Raw genomic sequence first — 24730 nt, forward strand, 5'->3', positions numbered from 1 at the left:
GTTAGTAAGTGAAGCAATGTTTGGGTGATTGGGTGTAAATAATGCTGATGGTAGTGATGATGAAATAATCCTACGTCTATTTTATGGTTTATAAAAGGGGAAATCATTTATTCACCCTGGAATGATGGGGTGGCGTGATGGCCCACAGGGAGATCTCTGGTTTCTCCCTCCAAATGGATTCTTACTTCTCTGGGGGACTCAAGCCCGTGCTGGCCTTGCGCTAAGGCTGTGCACCCAGTTCCACTTCTGGCTGGGTTCAGGTGTCAGCACTCTCCTAGAATTGCTTTTTCTTAACCAGCTGCTTGCAGCTTAGCAGTGTACCCAAGCACCATCATAAAATGCTCTTTAACTCCCTTTGTCTGTGTCCTGAAGCAACATTTCCCAAATGTTGATTTAACCTTGAAGCAATGTTTCCCAAAGTGTGATCCATAGAAAATAAGACCTGTTTCTCTAGTCAAATTCTCTCTCTCCCAGTTTCAAAGTGAATTTTAAATAAAACACTTTTGGAAATAATACTGTAAACCAATTTCTCAAATTCTCTAGTACTAAGACACCCAAGTCAATATATTTTGTATGTGTTGCAGATATATTTTTAAATATTAATTTTTATTTTTCACTAGAGCCTCATCTATGCCTCTTTTTTAAAAATTGCAGAAGTTTATTTATAAGGACATATCTTAGGAAAGCTTCTGCTTCAAAGGGATGGTCATATTTTACTTAATTATTCTTTGAGCTCAGTCACCAAGTAAACCCTACACAAAATAGATATCTTTTAATTGCTTTCCTATAAATGAACTAAAAATATAATTCTTTAAGATTAAATGGCTGAAAAGCACTTTTTAAAGTGAGCTGACTGTTGTTCTGCATTTTGAAAATGACAGAGCTCTTCCAAGGTGAGCTCCTGCAGCTGCACTTAACTTTCTAGGTCTTTTTCCACATTTACATCCCCGACATTGGATTATCCTGTAATTTTCTTTATAAATATGCGTACTTAACGTCGGTGTTTAAAAAATATTTTAACTGTATTTTGTGGCATAATTACTAAGTCATATTTTCCTGCGTATGTTACAGTTTAAACTATAACACAGTTTAAACAGAGTTTAAATCTTATCATTGTATATGGAGTCTTGTCATGGTGACCTCTCCTTTAGGTTAGTCAATTAATAGATAAATGGAGTGTTGCTAGAAGAAAGGGAACAAGGATTGTCTTCTTGCTCAATGTAAATATTGGGTGCTGAATAGCCTGTGATTTATTTGGAGTGAAAAATTGGGCCTTGTTTTTTCAGACACTGTCCCCGGTGACATATAGACCAAACATAAAGGAGATTGCGTAGTCTTAGTTCTAGAAATCTGGTGAGGCAAGGCCTTCTCTCTAGTGCTTTATCAGTTCTTGGACAAGGACTTCAGGGTTATGTTGAGTAACACATTCACTATCTCAGTCTTTTCTCCTCATTAAGGAAAAAAAAATTCTGCCATAACGTGATCCATGATTAGAGTTAATGCAGTCTCTAACATCTCCCAGATGTTTTAACGTCACTCACGTCACTTGCAGAGTTTATAAATGGGATTTGTCTACTGGCTTATTCTTTTTTGGAGCAAACATTATCTTTCTGCTTGACGGAAAAAAATCTAAATCAGAGACTCAGTGAGTTACTTAACATAATTTACAGTATGTTTAGAAACAGTGCTAAAATGCAGAGTAAGTAATCAATGGCACATTCTCATAAAGCATGCATTTGCACTCCGTAACAGAAATGTGATCGTGCCAGAATGACCAGATGTCTCTTCTTAATAGTATCCCGTTTTTTTATACTGTGCCTCAATTCCAACTTTTCACGACCATAAAATATTTTCCTTTTCCAAGACAGGGTTAGAAATAGCATGATCCCACCCTGGAAGAGCATATTTTTGCTGCATTGAGTTAGCAGTTTAATTTTCAAAATTGGTATCTTTGTCATGCTATTTTTAGGAGCACTTTACTATGGTTATCCTTTTCCGTGTTGTTTCAAGTTTCTGCGTTGAGTTTTGAGTTTTGTGTGTGTGTTTATGATGTAACTGGAACACCCTCCTTTTCTTTTTTGTTGTGTGTGCTAGGCACCCTACCTCAGGTGGTCAGAGATTTACATGTAGTAAGCGTGACTCCAACATAAGATCACTGGGGCTTAGAAGCCCCTGAATTCATAGATGAAAATGTAAATGAACAGCAAAATGAAAGTCCAACTTTCAAAGAAGTAATCATTGTATTAGGAGGTGGTAAGGATTTTCTGAGTTAGATTTAAGGAATAAGACAATAGTATCTTGCATTTGAGTAACAATTTAGTATTTTTATCATTATTGGTAGTTGTTTGTTTCTAGCTTTATAATTTATAAAGCAATATCTATGTGTTATCATGTTTAACCTTCATAATTAGTCTTTGAGTAAGGAAAAAATAAGTATTATCCTCCAATATACAGAAGAGAAAACTGAGCAGTGAGTGAGTGAGTGAGTGAGCCGCGAGCACATTTCTTCCCCTTCTTATGCTCGCTCATTGCTTCATGCTGCGCCTCAATCTCCACCCTGTGGACTTCAGTTCTCTTTTCAGAGTGCTCCCCACGTGTATGTACCACAGGAAACACAGCAACTTGGCACTCGCTGTGGGTCCTTTAGGGCACATAGGAAGTGTCATTCCAAGAAGAGATTTTAAAATGCGTGGTTGAAATGAAGCCTTCTGTTGCTTGGCTCTCCAAGATGATAAACACCAGATGCAGACCTTGATGGAACACTGATTATCCAGGCTGATGAGCACGTTACTTTGATTACAAGGACAGTGAACTTAGAGGCAGCGCTTGGGGAGGCCTTGGGAACAGTGGGAGACGTTGCAAATCCATTGCTCCCTCCACCCCAAAGAGTCATATGCCCACTCTGAATAGGATAGCTGACACCACCAGGTGTCACACACTCCTCCCCAAACCTTCACTGCCCACCAGCCAAAAGTCTCCAAAAAGAAGGCATTTGATCTTCATAATCTGAAAACTTGGCCCGACTTCCAGCCATTTCGGTAAAACTAGGGGCCATGTGTGTTTTTACTCTTCCTCGTTATACTCAATGCTTAGTGTGTTTTGGTTGAATGAATGAAGGATATTTCAAACCATAGACTATTCTATCCCAGTCAATACTGTTTTCATTTGCTTAATATTTAGAACTTCCAGTCCAGAATTCACATTCAAGAATTTTCTGTAAGGAGCTATGGATTTTGGGATCGATTCAAGATATCTTATTTTGGTCAAGTATCAAATATGTCTAATTTTAATTACATTTTTTTAACCCAAATAAAATGACTGACTGCAACTGAATTATTTTTAAGGATTCAGTTTGAAAATATAGATAAACATAATACGATAGTATTGAGAAAGAAAATAATGAAAGTTTTTCTGCATGGATGATCCAGACCAAAAGCATGTACAGTTATAGTTACTTAATTTTTTACTTGAATTGTCTTATGTAGGCACAGTTTACAAGTTACAATATAAAATTTAATCTGTGCATACACACATGCACTTCTAGAATTAATATATGTATACATGCACGATACCACATCATTGAAAGATTGTTTGGTTACTGTTTGTAAAAATTTTGCAACATCTATATACATGACTTAGACTTCCAAGTTTCACTTGACTGAAGCCGCCATACTGCCCTAGAGTAGGAAAATGTGGTCTCCAAAAGTAAGAATTGCTGATATTGATTTTTTTAAAGCCAGAATTGATTTTTGTTTTAAGGTATATTATTTTTTAAAAATCCTGTTGGATGTTAGGTGTTTTTTCCCTTAGATCTATGTTGAACATCTGTTAACTATTGGCTATGCATAGTAGATGATTAGAGCTACTTAACTGCATTATTCATGCTTAACATTCTTTTCTTTCTCTATGATAAAAGAAAATTTTAGATGCTTTCAATTATCCATATTTTTCAGCTAACAAAAACTTTAGCTCACTGAGGAAAACGTAAGTTGCTAGCTACAAATACCTTATTTTAAGGGGCAAGCTATGGATGGACTTAGAATTCTGTCATTGGGATTTCAGTCAGAATATAAGCCTGTGCAGATTTCATTCTGTAGTTGTCACCTACTAGCTATTTAAATTTGGGCAGAATCCTTAGCGTTCTGAGCCTCCGTTTACCCATCTCTAAAATAGGGACAATAACACCTTACTCTAAGACCCTTGAGATAATTTATTGAGAAGACATATGAAAGCAGCATGTGCCACATGTGCCACGAAGGTATTATAATTAGGAATTGGATTACAATTAGTAAATTAGTTACATGTAATGAGTAGAAGATATATTGCGTAAGAGAGATATTCTTGATGCTATTGTTGAATCATTGTTAGTTTTCCATGTTACTTATGTAAAGCAGTTGACTTCTTTCCTGTCGCCTATATATAAATAATCTTCTAGTCTTTCTATACAAATTGAAGGAGTGCCTCAAGAAGTTGTTAGCGCCAGACAGTCTATATGTAAGAATTATTTGCTTCAGAAACAAGAATTAGATACATTTAAGATAGTGTATTATTAAAATCGGGAAATATCAAGGAATAAATCACCATTCATATATTTATTCATTGGATAAATATTTATACCCTATTGTTTGTCTGGTACCTTTCTTGTATCTAAAGATTCAATGTAAATAAAACTGATGTGTGGTTCCTGCGTTCATGGAACACATAGGCTAGTGAGGAGTGATATAGAAAGTTATTTAATTGCAATTGTGATAAGTGCCTTGAAGGGAAGTATAATAAATTATAGAAACATATGATAACTTGTGGAAATTGCCAAGGAAGGCCTCTCAGAAGAGGTGGTTTGGTGCCTGGAAGACTCATAAGAATTAACCCAGAACAAAGAGAATTCCAGTCCACTGCAAGGACCAACAGCACTAAAGTTTTGTAAATTAGTAAAAGCTTATCAAGGTCACGCACATTTTTTTAAATGTCTGGATTTATTTTATGTTTGTCCTTAATTAGAAGTATAAAATTTTTCTGTTCTTCCCTTAGTTTGAATACGTAAACTGATTTTTTTTGGTTTCTTGGTGAGGAAGATTCATCCTGAGCTAACGTCCATTGCCAGTCTTCCTTTTTTTTACTTGAGGAGGATTAGCTCTGAACTAACATCTGTGCCAATCTTACTCTATTTTGTACGTGGGATGCCTCCACAGCATGGCTGATGAATGGAGCATGTCCTCACCTGGGGTTCCGAACCTGCCAACTGGCCGCTGAAGTGGAGGGCACAGAAGTTTAACCACCCTGCCACGAGGCTGGCCCCACACAAACAGCTTTTGTTAGTTGAGTTATTTCGTAGCTAATCAAGCTTACTATCACAGATTTGATCTTGAGTTATATATTATCAAAAATATTTGGACAGTTATCTTGTTTAAATACCTTCTGGTCAAAGAGATCATGGAAAACTGGGAAAGCGGTACTAAGATTGGCAAAACAGGTTATTCTCAGAAAACTGCTTTGAGAAACAGGGAAACAAGTGAACAGGTTTGTCATGATGATTGACAGTACATAAGCATCCAAGAAAAACATCCTAGGTTTGAATTTTCAAACACCCAGAATATTCCAAAGGGATTTGCCAAACTGTTGTAAAGCTGTGGCCTTAGTACCGCCCACCACACATTGCCTGTTTCTCTGTTAACTTTGGTGCGATCTAATAGATTCAGCTATAGAAACAAAGTATTTGAGGAGATGTACATTTTCATGCTGTTTGGTTCATGTGTCTTGATAATATATATTAAGCCTGAACTCTGTGAGGTAATTAATATGAGTTACTATTAAAATTCAACATAATTTGTGTCTCCTCGTGAGGGAAATGGAAAAGTAGTGCTGGAACTTAATAATGCTGGCAGACCTTTAAATTTCTAAAAGATTTCCATCTGTATCCTGAGACAGTGTAACAGAGAGGGAAGTTTATGAGAGAAAATTGCCCCTGACTCAGTGGAATCATGATGTATTTGTTTCTCTGACCATTACCTTCTTATCACGTTATGAATGGAGGTACCACTTAGCACACCGGGTCTGTGTGTGCCTGGCATTCTGAACCGTAATCTGACTAATGCCCCCATTGCAAGATGTAAATAGATTACAAGGAAAAATTCAATATTTTCTCCCTTCTCCCACCAGAGCAGCCCGCATTAGTTGTTTCCTGCCATATAATTGCATTACATGCCGGGATGTGATCCACGGTTAATGGCAGTCACAGTCAACTGTCACTTTGCTTTTAGCCTCGGTCATTCAGTGTGATTAACATATTTAGCACCATGACAAGAAGTAGGTTTGTCAAACCACTTGTGGAGGCATGGTGCAGACCTCTATCAAGAAAATAGTATTTTTTTTTCCAGAGGGACACCTTTGCCAGTGGGTAAAGCACATATACACACAGCTTCTGTAAGGTAAATTAATTAATTTATCAAAGATTTTTATGTCCTTAAAAATATTGACTATATTATTGGGTCAACACTTCTGAGAAATGATTTTTATTACCTGAAAAATTAATTTTTGTTTTACTTTCTTTCCAGTTAACCTAATTTTTAAAAACAAAAACAAAATTACTATTTAGTAGTAGTAGCAAATACCTGAGCGTGTTTCCATGAACCTGGCGTGAAAAAAAGATGTAAATCTAATTTATCATAGTCATTAACAAAACAAATATTTCATGTAAAGAATCTTTGAATTCTATTGAAATGTAAGACAGTAAATTTTAGGACATCTTATTGTCATGTCATAAGCAGATATCAATTTAAATGTGCTGAAATCACTCAGTTATTTATATGCAAGTTTCCTTCCTGGGGTGATTGAACGTCCAAGAATTATGAGGATGAAAAGTGTAGTTCTCTCGTTGCCTTATTTTACACTGGAACCCTTTCGGAACCATGCCCTGTTCCCCTTACTGTGTTGTTCTGGGGAAGGGGACGAGACGGTCACTAGCTGTGAATGAGAAATTCTCTGTGCTTGGTTGCAAATCGTCCGTTCAGCTTCTCTGTCAATATCCTGATCTATAAGGATAGGAGGACCTGCCTGACTCCAATCCATTCTTCACGCCTTCAACAGGGTGTTTTTTTGTGCATGTGAAATGCAAAAGTATTGATTTTTTTCATATGTTTTTTACAATTTTCTCATATTTTTCATGTGTGCCTCATCAAATTCAAGCTTGAACCTCTGCTTAAACTCATTAAATGGTCGCTTATCACCAGCTAAATGAATTCACAGTTCTCTGTAGGCAGGGGGCATGCTAGGCCTTGGCATTCTGGTCCTGCCTCCTTTTCCAGCCCGTTTTTATTTCCATTTTCCACTTATGCTGTATTGCTGTGCTTTTCAGCCACTAGGTGTCCAGTGCCTGGCCTGCTGCTTCCTCCCCGTCTGACAAATATTCTTCACTCATCCGTCAAGTTTCTTCCAAAACAAAACGATCGTGACAAAGCAATCTTCTTCCCTCACATCTTCTTCCCGGCAATGCCCAGGATGTGTCCCCCACCACCGTAATGCTCAGAAGAAAACTTCCACATTTCGCAGTTGTTGGCACATATTTCAGTTTTTATCGGTTTTCCCATTGCACGGTTCTGAATCCTTATGTCTTTCTTCCACACGTAAGAGGGAACCCTTCAAAGGAAGGGACTGTTTGATCAGCTTTATATTTTGGGCGTCTGGCAGCAACAGTGCAGTCTAGAATGTAGACGTGAGAGCAGATCTGGCTAGTGCTGTGCTCCTGGAGCCTGAACAGGAGCACTGCACGCATCTTCTGAAGGGATGAACCCGTGTAAATGCTCAGTGAACAAGCTGCTGGCTAAACAGATGTAGATGGTGCCTGGTGGTTGAACATTTCCCCATCAATTTCTCTATCTTGGGCTTCTTTTTTTCCTATGTTATTTGATTAAGTTGAGCATTTAACATTTATAAGACTAGTTCTGTGTGCCTTGATTTTGGATGTGGAAGAGAAGCGGCTTCCATTTTCCCTGTCTGGGGTACCTAGCGTGCCATGGAAGTGTCGAAGCTATAAAACTCTTTGAAGCTAAGATTAGCAAGGACTGAAAGCAGTCTCTTATTAGAGAAAACACACACGTACAGACACAGTGGCAAGTGTGTGGCTATTGCTGAACTCTGCTTTGTATATTTGGGTTTGGCTTCCACCACGGACCTCTTGGCTCCTGCTAATTTGACGAGGTCAGCAGTGGCACTACCTGCCTTGCAATTATCAAAGGCTTAAGGAGTTTCTCTTGGGTGCATCACAAAATCGTTAACTTCTCTGTCACTGAACGAGCTTCTCAGCTATTCTTTCTGACTTTCTGAATCAATATCCCCAGGGTATCGAGGTTCTTTTATATTCAACAGAAGTTAGGAAGTCTTTCCACCCGTTTCTCAGGACACTGGCTAATGGGGACCTGAAGAAGACTTTAATTGTCTCTGACAACAGCTCAACCGCCTTTCTCTTTGTGTATCGATTCTGGACCACCTAATAAAAGAAGGGACAACTTAATTAGGAAAATGCTGAGGCAAATTTTGGACAGGGTTCTAGAATATTCTATGGGATATAGATTTTATTTATTAATATACTTGATACCAAAAGCTACTCTTTGATGTTCAGTATTGTAGATGTCCTAGTTACTCTACTACAACTTGTCTGATAAGGTCTGGGTCTGTGATTTTACTACAGCACACTGTATTTATGGTAAAATTTTTAAAGATAAGAAATTACAAAGGAATATAAAACACTGAAGGAATGTATTGAAACCATTTTTCAAATATATATGCATATATATAGAGAGAGAGAGGAGAGACCCAAGGATAGAGAAAGCCACATTCGATTGCTCTAATTTTGGATTTCCAATGTCTGGCACACAGTAAACACAGGAAAAATAGTTTTTGAATGAAAGAATAAAAGAAGGAAGGAAAAACAGAATGAGTCAGGTATAACTAGTTATTTTAAGGAGCTATAGCCATCCATTTATTTATAACTGAGATCAGAGTATTGCTTGCCCTCTAGTGGTCTGTTTTAATGAAATAGGGAAATAAAATTTGAACTAGGCTTTTAAAGATGATCGTTTACTTGATAATATAAAGTATTTATAAATGGATAGTAGGGACATTTTCGTTTCTAATAAATATATGTCTATTAAAGTTTTCTTTTATCTATGTTAAAACTTTTACAGTGAAACACGTCAGAGAGAATATGGGAAATCAAAATTAAAAGGACTTTTCCCGTTGCAAAAATGCAGATCTTTATGTGTGACATTGGTGTCTTAAAACTGATGTTATTTTATTTTAGGTGCCCTTCCCATTTGTTGGGCCTTAAAGAAAATATAGATAGAGATCACATTGTGGTTCTTGTCTTGTAAGTATCAAGTATTTCACAGGTGAAAAACAAAGTCTGTCTACAGAGTATTGTAATTATAGGCATCAAATGCAAACACCCAATTCTGTGGAATATTCTGATTATGGCTACTTAGAAAACTACAACAATTTAGACACTAGTGTGGCTGATTAATATTTACTTGTTTTTTTTCAGATTATTTCTATTCATGTTTGGTTATTATTATGCAAATAATTATTTGGATAAAAATGGCCTGCTATTCTAACATCAAATATATTAATCTAATGAGAATAAAATTAAATGAACTTTCATAAAATCTTACATTTTGAGGAATGTGTTTTTCTTTCAACTCACTTTATTGTCTAATAATTATCTTTAGTCTACATGATGGCAGTTATTTTTTAATTGAATTAATAGCAGGGTACATACATTTTTAGTAAGCAGGAGTAATTGAATTAATTATTTAAAAGACTGGATGTCAATCTTCACGTTTTTATTAAATCTCTTCTTCGTTTCTGCTATTTCAGCATCTCCTTTCTTTGCGTCACTTTATAGTTTATATAGTAGAAATAAAGATGGAAGTTTTCTAGCTACAAGGCAGAGCCTAGAAATGAGGAGTTAAAGTCTGCAGTGTCTGCAAAAGAGCATGTAATTATAGACTAAGAGTCTATAAGAAATCAATCCATGGATAAGGAAATTAAAACTTTTAATCAACATTGGATTATATTTCTTTGACTAACTGCTATCAGATACAACATAATAATTGCACTGAAAAATGTGGGTACATATTTTTATGGTAACTAAAAAAAGCTTTTTAAAGTCTTCTTCTGGATTTTCAACATTTCTAATTGATGTAATGACACAAGTCAAGGATAAACTTAATTAGATGTTATTAAATATTTTTATTGTTATTCCAGTGGTATCATATGTTGAACTTTTTACTTGATAGAAAATTGTTTTTCACATTCTCGGTTCTCTAGGATTTATTTGAACTCACTTTTGAAATTTAGAATTACAGTAAGAAATAGTGAATATAGCAGCTTAAAAATTAAAAGATTTTCAGTTCTTTTCTACACTCTGGAATATTCATGTCCAGACTTCTAATAGTTTCTAGAAGGAAAAAACAATCTTTCATGTTCAAATAAATTTGGGACACTGTTTTAAAAAAGTTCTTTAAGACTTCTCGGAGCCTATTAAATATTAATGTGCATTGTTAATCTCCAAGATGGCTTATAACGTACAGTTCTGTCTAAGTTTATTTGAGGAACCCTTTTTCTAGAAAGTTTGGGCCACAATAAATGCTGATCTGGTCCACCCTCTTTGGAACAATGAGACTTGACTAGGGCACTGAAGAATGAGCAGCATGCATGGTAAAGGTGGAGTGAAAAGGAAACACATTAAGCGAATTGAGGAACATCGTGAGTCACAGCAAGAGTGGAAGCATTATTTCAAGATATGTTTTATTAGTTCCCCCTGACTGGACCAGAGCATTCATATTGGCAGATACTATTCATTGAATCTGGGTCATTAACATGAGGCCGACTGTGCAGAGCCTAATTACCAGGTTAAGGGGTTTGGGCTTTATCACATAATGCAACAGGAAGCTGATAAAAGGTTTTAATGAGGGAGATGATAATGGTAATAATAACAGTGGCCATCATTTATTGAGCTCTTGTCTTAGGAACTTTTCTAAGTGTTTTACTCGTATTAACCCATTTATTTCTCTCAACAAACCTATGTTATAGATAGGAAATAAGGCAGCAAAATGCCTGGTAACTTTTACAAGACTAGTAACCTAGTGAAAGTTGGATCTGGCGTGCGTGCGTTCCCAACCTTGCCCTTAAACCCTGTTCTCCGGTATAAAGACAGTGTGGTATAGGGAGGTTAATCTGAAATCATAGGAAGGATGGATCCAAGTGAAAGTAGACTGGAAGAAAAAATTGGATGGTCAGGAGGTTCTTGCAGTAAACCAAGTATGAGATCCTGAAGTCTTTAACTAATGTGATGGTAGTGGTAATGGAAAGGAAGGCGTAATGCTTAGAGATTCTAAGAAGGAAACATTAATGCTAAACATTTTTACTTAATGGATTGCTTCACATTGATCCATGGAAGTGAAGGAGTTCCCTGTATCAGTTGTAGCTGACTGTGGCATTTTGAACAAGACGATGGGAAAGACTGTGATACCACTGACAAAACAGAGGAACTCATACCGAAGAAACAATCATAGGGGAAATTGATGTCTGAATTTTAAAGATCTTTAGTTGGAAATGATGTCAGCACACTAGAATTATGTGACTGCGCATGGAGAGGGAGAAATGGCTATACATAGAGAACTGAAGTCATCAGCACCAACGTGACAGTTGAGATCAGGGGAAGGCGCGAGATTTTTTAAGGCGAAGGATGAGATAAGAAGAGCTGAGACGGAGAAAGAGTCTTAGGATCTGCTCAGTGTTACAAGTCTGTGGAGGAAGAAAAATCAGAGAAGGTAACTAAGAATTTTCAGAAAAAAGGAAAATGTAAAGTTTCGGAGGCTACATAGAAAAAGATATTTAAAGCAATGACACCCAACATTGTTAAAGGGGGAAAAAATGGAGAGAACTAGGATAATGGAGGAAGGGTTGACACATTTCATTGAGTAGGTCTGTTGGGCTGTCATGAGAAAGAACTCAGTCATTGCAGAGTTACCAGCTGTCATTCATCTATCCTAATTATCTAATAACATATCATTAGCTCATTTTCTTTAGTCAGTTTAAATAGATAATCACTTTCCTTTGTATCTGTCAATTAATTTGCTCAGTATGATATTATATTAGGGAAGAAATGAAAATGCTTGGTCTCCAATCTTTTTTAGTGTGTTTGGTAGTCTCAAATTCAAAAGAGTGAAAACTTTTGAAAACTAAAAAATGCAACACATTTATTAAGTCCTCAAATATTTATTGAGTTCCCACCCTGTACCTCAAAGTAAATTAAAATGCTTTTCAGGTGGTTTAGAGTGCAGTTTCTAATGATCTAGTGTATATGTGTCTTTTGTGTATAAATGTATATACATATGCCTTTTATTACTCATGTCAGTCATATTATACTTTGCTTGTATTATATTTATTAATGTACTTGCGCTCGCAATCAAAGAGTGAAGGTGTTAGAAGAGAATAATCATGGAAGAAAATCAGATATATCTTGGATATTGTCATTGTCATATACATAAGCAAGCATTTTTTTCTATTTCATTCTTCTTCGTTTTTTTTTTTTTTCTTTTGAGGAAGATTAGCCCTGAGCTAACTACTACCAATCCTCCTCTTTTTGCTGACTGGCCCTAAGCTAACATCCATGCCTGTCTTCTTCTACTTTATATGTGGGATGCCTACCACAGCATGGCTTTTGCCAAGCGGTGCCATGTCTGCACCAAGCATCCGAACCGGTGAACCCTGGGCCACCGAGAAGCGGAACATGTGAACTTAACCGCTGCGCCACAAGGCTGGCCCCATGTTTCATTCTTCTTATTAATACAGTACAGCTATTGAAAAATACCCAGTTTGGTGACATGGTTTCTGATTAACTTTTCCCGGATTTACCATCTGTTTAGGCCAACTATATAGGTCATTTTGCTAGGTCTTCTTTCCCTCTCTAGCAATTAGCCCTTACTCAACATGCTGGGTTTTTAAAAAAAATGTAAAATAGCATATAGTCTGTTATTACATCAAACACCCTTCAAAATAGCAACTTTAAAATGTGTGAGTGACAGGATAAATTACTTCTGAGTATTATGCTTAACATCACTGTCACCTAGGGGCAAAAACCATCATGCAATGTTGGTGGTTTGATGACATATTTTGACTGGAATGTGCTGTACTATTGGGCATCAGTCAAATGTAGTAATTTATGATAATTGCTCATCTTAGGCAGATACAAACAACATCCTAAATACAAATACTCTCATGGCACCATTGCTCTGAACTTAGTGCCCCAGAGTTGAAGATCCTACAACCACCTGGTGAGTTTACTTCCAAATTATTTTTGATTATTTTCATATAACAATCTTATTTACTTTGTCTGCATTTCCTGGAAAGGTCATAAAAATAGATTAGCCATTTGTTAAGATTAAGATGAACTTATAATGAAAATAAAATTTTGATGAATGAAGTAAATAAATGAAACATGTTTTTCATCCTTTTCTTTTTGCCAAGTGTTAGGAAAGAGGGTACAAGTCGGCACTTGGAGTTCTGGCAGCACTCCCAAGCAAAACGCACTTTAGAGTCACTCTTCACCTTGAAATGAGTGCAGTCTTGTGTTCTTTCAGTCTACTCTTGGACTTCCTCAGAGACAGAGATAAAATCAAAGTTGTGACCTTAGTGCCTCCTCTTTCCAGAAGACACAGTTTCTCACTTCTTGCAGAAACTATGGTATTGCCTTTTCAGCATCTCTTGTATTTCAAACTGAGGGGTGGCAGTTTCGCTCTTAGATAGAAGGCTGTGTAGACACATATGTTCCCCAGTAGCATAGCAAGTGATAAATTCATTTGGAGATCATTAAAACTTCTAGAACAAAAATGCAATATGCTCCTATAACCTAAATCTGACATGTGTTGAGGAAGAACTTTTCATAATAATGATCAAACCAATTTGCTTTACTCGCTTAAAATAGTATGTCACCCAATGACAGAACAAAAAAAGTGTTTATAAGGCATACTGCATAATTAGGAAGTAAATTCCTAAGATATATGGCTAATATGGCAGGGTTTGAATAGCACCATTTCTAAGCTGAATCCTGGTCTTTGATGAGAGCGGGCTATAACAATGCAGGCTTTGAGAGCCTTGCAAAATCTCAATTAAGTTGCTGAAATGTTTCCACAGTTTATTTTTCTAGGATCTTTTCCATGACTGCTCGCTCATAAAGACCTGGCTGTGGAAGGAAATTGGGCAGGAACTCTTGAATTGGCCTCTTGTTTGCCTAGTTCTTTTGACCTGTACCAGGGTGGTAGCACTGTAGGGGCCTTAAGTTGTTCTTTTGCTACTGTTCTTAATCGATAAATTGTTCTCTGTTAATGAAGAATTAAAATCAAATTCTGATAATGGACCAATTGAAGAAGGAAGCAAAGTTCTGAAATTGAGGTAAATATTTGTTGATTTTTCTCTTTGATTCTCTGCCGTGTCTGGCATTGTCATTTTTATTTTTTAAGACAATATCAGGAATATTTGGATTTAAATAAGCTAAGCCTCTGAGTTTTAGACTGGTTGAATTTGGACAATTCAAAAAATATAGAAATTCTTTATTGAAAGTAATCGTAAAAAAATTAAAATTGCATAGTTTCATAAGAAAAGATTATAAAAATTATACAACAGACCACCTCCAAATTTAAACTAGAATGTATGACATCATAAGACATTAGTCAGTGATTCATATAAGTGAGGGCATTGCACACATGTGTGCATATATAATATCTCTGCAAAAAACATTTTTTAAAGAGCTGTTAATTTGATTTTGGCACAAGGTTAATTTTTCACTCCTTATTCCAATGTGTCAGCATATTATTTGAAACCGCAGCTCAATTTTGTTACTGTGCTCGTAGACTTGAAATAATGTGTATTTTTCTCCCATTTAAAAAATTTTCTACACACCTTTAAATAATAGACAAAATCAGTAATGAAATACTCCTTAAAGTATTCAGTACCGTGGCCATGATTATAATTCATGCTGGTTTTTTCAAGAGTAGTGTTAAGAAGTTAGTTCACAAAGATTGATTCGTATAACAAATGTATATGTTCTTTTTATATCTATTTGTCACAGACTTGGAGTCAAGAGGAAATGACAGGTGCTCCAAATGGACAACTGGGGATTTGTAAACAGGAGGTTAAGGAAATGTTGAAAGTTTTCAGTTTATTTTGTGCTATATTTAGAACTGAGCGGTGGGTAAATTTGCTCAGAGGAGAATGCTGTTTGCAATAACAAAGGGGAAGAAATCCTAGTGCACAAAGGCAGAGGAAAATGGAGAACCTTTTCCAGGAGCTGAGAACTAGGAAGAGCCATCTGATATTACCATCCATTGAATGTTCATTATTTCATAGAAATGTCAGTGGGGCTTCCAGAACAGAAGTCTTGCTTTACTGTATAATGTGAATGGAGCTAAGACAAAAGCATACATTGTAAAAACTATTGAAAATAAGTTTTCAGGATTCTTAATGATATTAAATGGTGGTGATTGATTAATGACATTAATTTGAAGTCCCTCTTAGGTTGATATGAAGTGATAATTAGGGACTGAAGTGAAAGAGAAGAAAATGCCTTAGGTCTCTGAACCTAAAGTCGCTTTGTTACATTGAGGATCCTAGTGAAAAGTTTCCACTGAGCGTGAGCAAAATGAAACGAGAGAGGATAGAAGCAGTGTTAAATGTCTGACAACAGTAAAGAATTTAGAGGAGGACAGAGGGAGGCCATGCTATTTTATGCTTTTTTAGAGAGTTGGTTCGATGGTTTGCATATTCTGCAACTAAAAAGAGCAGAAATAAAATAAAAAGTACCGTGGTCGGCCCGGTGGCGCAACAGTTAAGTTCACACGTTATGCTTTGGCAGCCCGGGGTTTGCCGGTTCGGATCCCGGGTACGGACATGGCATCGCTTGGCACGCCATGCTGTGGTAGGCATTCCACATATAAAGTAGAGGAAGATGGGCATGGATGTTAGCTCAGGGCCAGTCTTCCTCAGGAAAAAGAGGAAGATTGGCAGCCGTTAGCTCAGGACTAATCTTCCTCAAAATAAAATAAAGTAAAAGTACCTAAATCATATGGCTGCTATTCTATTATTTTAATGCCTCTTAATAAATTCACTGGAGTTTTATTTCATTTGGCTTCCCTTCTTCAATAACTTTCAGAAGGTTTGTGTCCTGATGGCAGCCAAACAATATTAGAAAAATGAAACTGAATTTATTGCATTAGAAGATGAATTATGTCAAATGACTCTAATAAACAATAAATTACAATAAGAATCAAAATGAATGTCAACCTATTAACGTTAAGAAAGAGAAAAGTTAGATATATTGTCCAATAATTACAAATTTGAAGATAATGGAAGATATGAATTAAACATTTTTCCTCAATAAGAAGTAAAGATATGGAATACATTTTGGGAATGTTAATAAAAGTCAAAAGAATTTTTTAATGAAGAAAGAGGGAATGTAAAGCTAGTCAGAATCCAGGATAACATCATTTGAAAAATCTGGGGTAGGAGATGTGTCGGGGTCTTAGCAGACTAGAAATTTTAAAGATTCCGGTAATATCATTAGTGTATTCATCACTGTAGTATTCACAATAACCTGGACTAAAATCTATGGTTTGCCCTAAAAGGAATTTATGGGGGACGATTTTATTAAGCATTTCATACAATGAAAATGTATACTTCCATTGTTAATAATAGTGAAAATGGTGACCCACACATACTGAGTGCCAACCGCAGCTTGTCCAGCCTCAGCTAAACATTAGGCATTGTCATGTAACTGTTCTGTAATTATGTCACGGAACTCTTTGTAGTTATGGATAAGTCAAAAGAATGTTTACTTGAGAATTAATTTTGTTAACATTTCTAACAAAGTTTCTAATCCAAAGTTTTTACCCGGTGATCAGGGCTGAATCAAATCCAATGTAATAAAACAACTAACCAAAGTGTGAGAAGTAATATGTTCGTCGGTGATCGTATGTAATCAAAGATCAAGTGTAAAGGCTCATTAACCTGTGTCAAAACTACTGAGGAAGTATTATGAATACATTGCCATGCTAAGAATTTGAAATTATAAGTATTCTTCAAACTGATGAACCACATTTCTTGAATTTAAAAAGAAGGCCACTTCTTAGAAGCCTGACTTGTCAACATAAGAGTAGGATTCCTGGGGCCAGCCCTGTAGTGCAGCGGTTAAGTGTGCAAGTTCCACTTCGGCAGCCCAGGATTCGCCGGTTTGGATCCTGGGTGTGGACATGGCACCGCTTGTCAAGCCATGCTGTGGCGGGCATCCCACATATAAAGTAGAGGAAGATGGGCACGGATGTTAGCTCAGGGCCAGTCTTCCTCAGCAAAAAAGAGGAGGATTGGTGGCAGATGTTAGCTCAGGGCTAATCTTCCTCAAAAAAACAAAAAAGAGTAGGATTCCTTTGTAATATTTATTTGACATTTCTATAAATTGAAAGAAAATAAATCTCCTCTCTCTTTTTACAGTAACAGTTATCTGTGGCTGCATCACCACAGGCTTCTAATCAAGAAATAAACTTTTCCAACATAAGAGGAAAGAAGCCTTGGTAAATATACAGATATTTCAAAAACTGTTTTACATGGAAGAGGTCATTCATCACTCTAAGAATATTTTCAAAGGTGGTATCAGATGTGAAATTCAAAACTGCCTCAAAGCTAAATCCTGAGAAAGAAACTGTAATGAACAAAAGAATCCTTGGTCCTATGCATGCTCCTAGGATTCTAATCTGCCTTTTTAATATTTCTACAAGTAATAGTTTATTTTTAAAGCCATTCGCAATTATTTTATTTCAACTATAAGTGTATTAACAAGAGTCAAAGAATTTATTAATTTAACAACATGGGTTGAGATGTCTACACTCTTTAGCATGCAGTAATACTAATATTTGAAAGACTGGAAATGACCTTTTAGCTATGAAAGGATTCGTTAAGCTAATTAGTAACAAAAAATACACTGTAAAGGGAGATGATTAGCCTTCTTAGAAAGCAGACCCCTTTCAACTTTTCTTAATCAAATAATAAAATTATATATAAACACTATGTTTATAGAATGATTGATCCTAGTTGCTGACAATAAAAGCCCTAAATAATGGTCTGGTTCTCAAAGTTCTGAGCCAATGAAAAAGGCCTGCAGCTAGTCCTTGGTTTAAAGAGCACCGTCCCAAACAACAGAGGACTAGCTGCAGATGTCTCTTTAAAAAGTAAAATCTAATTGTACTGTCATCTCTTTCAGTATTTCAAGCACAAAGCACTCTCTCAGAACTAAAATAAGTACATTAATTTTTACCTCTGTTTCCAGGCAGAATTAGAATCACATCTCTTTTAATGCCTGTGAATACGGTGTTTCAACTCTAACTTGAAGTTCCTAAATTCTATAGACATTTGTTAACACATAGGAAATAGTATTATTCTAGGAGTTTATTTGCTAATGGTCATGTAGTACTATTTACAACAGCTGTTAATGTTAGGAAGCTGAGACATTTATTTTTCGATGTTATAGCACAGGGCTTGCCCAAGAGAAAGAGTATACCATACTTATAGATAAACCCAATCAAGGTGATATCAATGGGACTGAATTTTCCCTCCTTAAATAAGCAGAAAATGAAAATTGTTCTCTAGTATTTCAAAGAAGAAAGTGCTAAAAACTATTAGCTAAAAGAGCTTTCTGCCTGACTGCATTAATTTCCTATTCATTTCATTAAAGGGAAAGTTTTGATAGGGCTTATAAATTACAGCATGTTCCTAGCAGACTAATAGCTTGAGGAGAAACATGTAATGGCTCTCCTTAATCAAAATAAGAGCAAGTTGTTGTTTATCCAGCTGAGGAACCTTGGATCAAGGGTACTTATTTTATTATTTCTATGCCAAATCAAAAGTAACCTGTAGAAACATGATCCGTGAAATAAGTATAGAAAGTTTAGGGAAAGACATTAATGTGGTTATGATAGCTGTAGTTGCTTAGGGACTCATCTGTTTATTAACTGACTGACTTATTTAGGACTTCTTACCGGCCAGTTATTGTGCTGTAAGTACCAGAGCTTCCATGGTGAGCAAAACACTTTCGGTCCCCATCCTCATGGGGTTTATTGTCTGGGAGGAACTCTTAACTCCTCTGAAACTGGAGAGCCTCTCACTGGTATTCTTTGTGGCATGACAAGTGCTAAGAATGAAACCAAAATGGACATTACATTTATTTTCTATTTGAAAGGAAATACTGCAGCCCTTCTGTGAATTAGGTGTTTAAAGGACGGCTGCTCCAAAACCAAAAGAAACCCCCAAAGTTTTATCATTTCTATTGAGTCTGCGTGTCGGCTGGCTGTATGGCCTACCTACAGAGTGCTTCAGCTCCTGATGAGTCAGGTGCGAAAGGCAATGAGTGTTCGAAGGATGGAGGGATGCAGCCGCATGTACCCTCTGTTTTCTGAAATCCAGGTCTGCACTTAATGGCCTAGGATGTAGCTGGTTAACCTGTCTGAAACACGGCCCTGTCCTGTCTTGTTCATCATGGTCTACAGCTGTCCTTTCACTCCTGTGTTTTCCTCCCCAGTGCCTCCACCTCCCATATGTGCTCACACATCCCATCATCTTCATCTTCCAAATGGACATCAGTGTAAACTCACCTTCACGGCTTTGGCAGATGTCTGTTACCGAAGGGAGGGAGCTTAAGGTGTGTGTTTAGTCTCTTTACAAGACTTAAAGGAGCTTAGGTTTCCTGTGATTGACTGCTCAGGTCCACCCTTTATCTCCCCACAGCTTCACTTCTCTGGGCCAGATCAATGTCAGTAGTTAAGTGAATCAGTTATTTGAAAGCTGTCTGTTGACCTTTCCTTCAGGGTTGATTGCATAAAATGTATGTGGGAGTGAGGTTTCTAGGGAAGAGAAGGGTCCTGCCACCTGCCCTCGCCACCACTCCCCGAGATCACTAGGGTTTCCCACAGAGGCATTGGCTACTGTGCAGAAGCAGGACCTGAGGATGCCCTCCAGTAACCATCATGAAGCCGAAAGCCACAGCCAGCCTTACTCCAAAGCCACTGGGGGCTCTTCTAAAGAGAGGACAGCGGTTGAGTGGTTTGTTGGCCTTCAAAATATCCTGAAGGGGACAGTGACCAGGTCCTCAGTTGCCTACGGGTATCAAGCTGACTTTTCAACTTCTACCTATTGTATCCAGAATTTTCCTCCCAGCTTGAGCTCTGAGAATCACTGGAGTTGGTGTTTATTCAAGTTGGAAATAACATAATGAATGAAATCTGACCTAGAATAAGAAATACATTTTTAAAACTGTATGCCTGAAAATATTTTCCTCATCTGAGTACATTTCACCTTGTCTTTGATAAACTTCCTTTTTCCTTTGTTGCCATGAGGGAAAGAGGTTTCATTAGCAAAACACTCTACCAACAGAGAATGCTTTAAACTTGCATTTTGTTTTCTTTTCTTTTGAGGAAGATTAGCCCTGAGCTAACATCTGCCACTAATCCTCCTCTTTTTGCTGAGGAAGCCTGGCCCTGAGCTAACATCTGTGCCCATCTTCCTCTACTTTATATGTTGGACGCCTGCCACAGCATGGCTTGACAAGCAGTGCATTGGTCTGCACCTGGGATCCAAACCGGCGAACCCTGGGGCATCAAAGCAGAATGTGCAAACTTAACCACTGTGCCACGGGGCCGGCCCCTAAAGTTGCATTTTTTAAATTCTCTAAGCATAGGGAAGTGCACTTTTATTTGAATAAGACAATAGATTTACTGCAGCAAAAGTGTCAGGAGGTAAAGTAGCATCTCTCTGTGCCTTGCCCACCTTAGAGTCTCCATGAGATGTTACATGTCATTTTATATAAATCAACTCCAAAATAAAATATTTAAAGGTAAATCTGAACTCAGTCGTAATGATGCACAACCCCCAGAAAATTACATTTCCCAGTTTGAAAATACTTTGGAAGGAATAAAATAATATGACAGAAGGGATTGCCCGCTGCTTTGTTTTTTTTTCCAAACATGTAAAGACTGGCTCAAAGTATGAGCTACAGTCAATCAGTGAAGAAAAACATAAAACAAATCTTAGCTAATACTATCATTGAATTATCAAGCGATAGTATTAGCTAACATTGCTGCATGTAATTAAATGTTTAGACCACTTTGACAAATAGTAGTGCATTTGATAATTTTAGAGAAGATAGAATGTTTCTTATGTAATGCTTGTCAACTAGTCAGGGGGCAATGTTTAACAAGTACAACTACTCTTGCCTTTCTTTGCTTAGGACTCCTGAATGATCTTTCCTTCTGCCAAAATAACTATTATAAAATAGTTCTGATTTGAGCTTAGAAAATAAGAAATTCAGTGATTGTTATAAATGGTGGGCAAAGTTCTAACTGGACCTGAATAAAACAATCCAAAAGGAATAATTATTCAAGATATTATGATCTAATTCTACAACATTCAGGGAATAATAAGCAGTAGCTGTCATTTCTTAGTTCTCTTCTGAGTTTCAGCATCTGTGATAGGTGCTTCATTAATTAATAGTCTCTGATATTTGAAAAGCCTGAAAGGTATATGTTATCTTTCCCATTTTACAGACAAGAAAACAGACAAGTGAAATGGTGGTGGAGCAATTATCTAAATCTAAACTCAGGTCTATGAGATTTGAAAGATTGTGGTCTTTGCATTATGCCGTGATTATAATAATCTTTCTCACTGAATGGAATATTATGTAGCTATTTAACAGTTTATTATAAAATTATGTGGGATTATATGAAAATGTTTATGAGGGAGTAAATAAAATTGTAAGTCACAATAAAATGCATATATTTAAAAAGACTGGGAAAAAGCATCTTAAGATAAAAATAGTTTTTGTGTTATTTTCTTCTTTGCCATACTTTCTAAACTTTCCCTAATACCATTATGATTATATTGCTCATAAATACCTATCTTTAAATAATAAATGAATCAAATTGTTGAGTGATAAGTGAGCATGTAGAGAATATTATTTGCATCACCTGTGTGCCTTGAGTTTACATTTATTATAGTAAGTTTTACAATTTCTTTACACCCCTAGGAAACCATTTCCACATGAGTACACCCTCTAGGATCCAGCAGAGTCATTGGCCCATAGTGTTCACTAAATATACCTCAGGTGAATGATTGTTGAACAGACAAGGTCTTTCTTAAAGCTCATCAATAATATAGAATTTGTGGAATAACAACAGAATTAATGAATATAATCTCTTATAAATACCTTACATGACATATATCAACATGGATTTATATTTTACAATAAGCTTAAGTGTATATTTCTTGTTATACTTGTCCTCAATGTTATTGTCATTTAGTGCCCAACATTTATGTCACGTGATCAAATTAGGGTTCTCCTGGGTATGAATAATGTCTTTATTTTAAACTTAGGATGGGGTAAAAGTGATTCTTTTGTTAGTAGCATACTTTAAAATATTTTGGTTACAGCTTACAAATGGACTGAAGATGGGTATTTCATAATTTCCTAATTAAAATAAGAATTACCTGTAATTATTTCTTGTTCTCTATTCTTCAGATACTTTACACACCATAATATTTAAGTATGATACAGTTTGAAATTTAGATAATACTTTTAATTTGTTATCAGATATTAATATACCTCTTCTTGGCCAATCTGAGTTATTCCCTAGTTTGGCTGGGGGCAGAAAAAAAGAAAAAAACCATTAGGCACTTTTGGTTAAATCCTAATTTCTGAGGCTCACTAAATGTCTTCTTTGAAAATCAGGAAAGAGCTGAAATATGTACGTAAAGTGTGCATACATTGTCAACAGAGGATGCCACTCTGCTAAACTGATGGGTAAGGATTTATGCAAAATAATTTATGTATAGAATGGTCAGTACTGTTTTTCTCCAGAATAGTATAATCTCCCATTCCTCAGATTTTTAGTTTTCTAGTTGTAGTAGTTTTCCATTAAAAAGCTATATTTAATTAGCATTTATTGAATTACTCCTATATGCAATATGAATAGGATAATGTATGTAAAACGCTTTGAAAAGTACAAAGTCCTATAAAAATGAAAAGTGTTGCTATTAATATTAATATTGTGTCCCTGAACAATTTCTAATTTCTCCATATGAATAGAGTGTTGCCTGGATTCTGGATCCTGGGTCATGTATTTGAAATTTGGTAAAACTTTAGATTAAAGCTTCTCTTCCTTTTTGACCCTTTATGTTGTTGTTGGTACTGTGATTGACAAAGAGAGACTTCCACTAAATTCATAATTTAAAAATGAAGATGACTGAGTTGGCCACTAAAAGAATATGAACTTTACCGTCAAAAGTCTGGATTTTAAATCCTAGATGTGCCATTTAATAGCTGTTTAAACTTGGGCCGCCATTTAATATGCTGGAGCTTCAACTCCTTGTCCATACGATATGAATTACAACCCACGTCCTAATTTACTCACTGAGATTGTTGTGAAGGTCCAGAGGGAGAGAGCACATGTAATGCTAATCTGATCTTTATGATAAGTACATATCAATTATGTTTTTATTATAACTATGTGGATCTCAACTCCGTATAACGTCCACCCTTTTCCTCAGAGGTTCTATCAGTGCCAAAAAGCTATCAGTACTTAATTTGATCTTGAAATTTATGAACTTTTCCCTTCTGGTGTCACAGACAATGGCTTTGTCAATTTGGGGGCAGCCTTTCTAGACCAACAGAAATTGACCTCTATACTGGTTCAATTTGTCTATCTTAAAACTGGCAAAAGTTATAGATGATAACAGGAGTATCTGATTGTTAAAAACATTGCTAACACAGGAGTGTGGGAAATATGTTATGATCTTCCTTTCAGTTAGGCTGAGAAAATAAGGTATTATGTGGAAAGAGAAAAACAGAGATCAATTATGTTCCCTCTGAAATAAGGAAAATGAAAATCAATATGGGACATTGGGGGAAAATAGAAAAACTCTTTCCAACTTAATGACTGGCTGATTTCCATTAAAAATAATTAGAAGTGCCTGTATAAATGACACACACAAGTGTACATAAATGAATCACTTTCACTACATTTGGAGAAATATCCTGTATAAATTCAATTTCAAATAGCTTTCTATATGGTGACTATATGTCTTAATATAAAATGTTCTAATTTATAATGAAATCCACTTTTCCTCAGTTAATTTTCAATCAAATTTTAAGAAAAGTAATAGTGAGTTACTTCTGGGTGCTAATGTTGGTGAAGACATTTGCAATAGGCGCTAACTTAAAAAATTGTATCAGTTCTCCACTTTGAGAGCATCTGAATACATTAGATGAACATCTTTATTTTAAATTGGATTTTAACGTAAGTTTTAATTTTAGCTAAGATTTAGTTTAATAAGTTTTAATTTTAGCATTGCCTCTTAGAAGACACCCCTCCTTCCTCTGCTGAATTTGCTTTCTCCCAGCTAAGTTTTGCATCTCCCATTTTGAGAATTCCATTTAATGTGGGAAAGCATTCTAAACAGAGGTACATCTTTCAGGGGCATTCCATGCACTTTCTTTGATAAAAGCATTGAATTCTGTAATTAATAACAGGGGTAGTGGGGGCAACAAGATCTGAAAAGATCTCCAATGCCTTAAGCAAATTATGGGACCTCTTTGGTCAACTTTTAATAGCTAAAAAAATCTCATTAATAGTAATTCTCT

At 36.1% G+C, this 24730-nt stretch overlaps 1 protein-coding gene across 4 annotated transcripts in view; it reads left to right on the forward strand.

Moving 5' to 3' along the window:
• UNC5C (unc-5 netrin receptor C) overlaps positions 1-24730 on the forward strand; it is a 357794-nt gene that overhangs the window by 29854 nt on the left and 303210 nt on the right. The gene's annotated exons all lie outside the window — the stretch shown is intronic.

The sequence above is a fragment of the Equus przewalskii genome, chromosome 3, assembly GCF_037783145.1.
Source record: "Equus przewalskii isolate Varuska chromosome 3, EquPr2, whole genome shotgun sequence".
In the NCBI taxonomy this organism is placed as follows: Eukaryota; Metazoa; Chordata; class Mammalia; order Perissodactyla; family Equidae; genus Equus; species Equus przewalskii.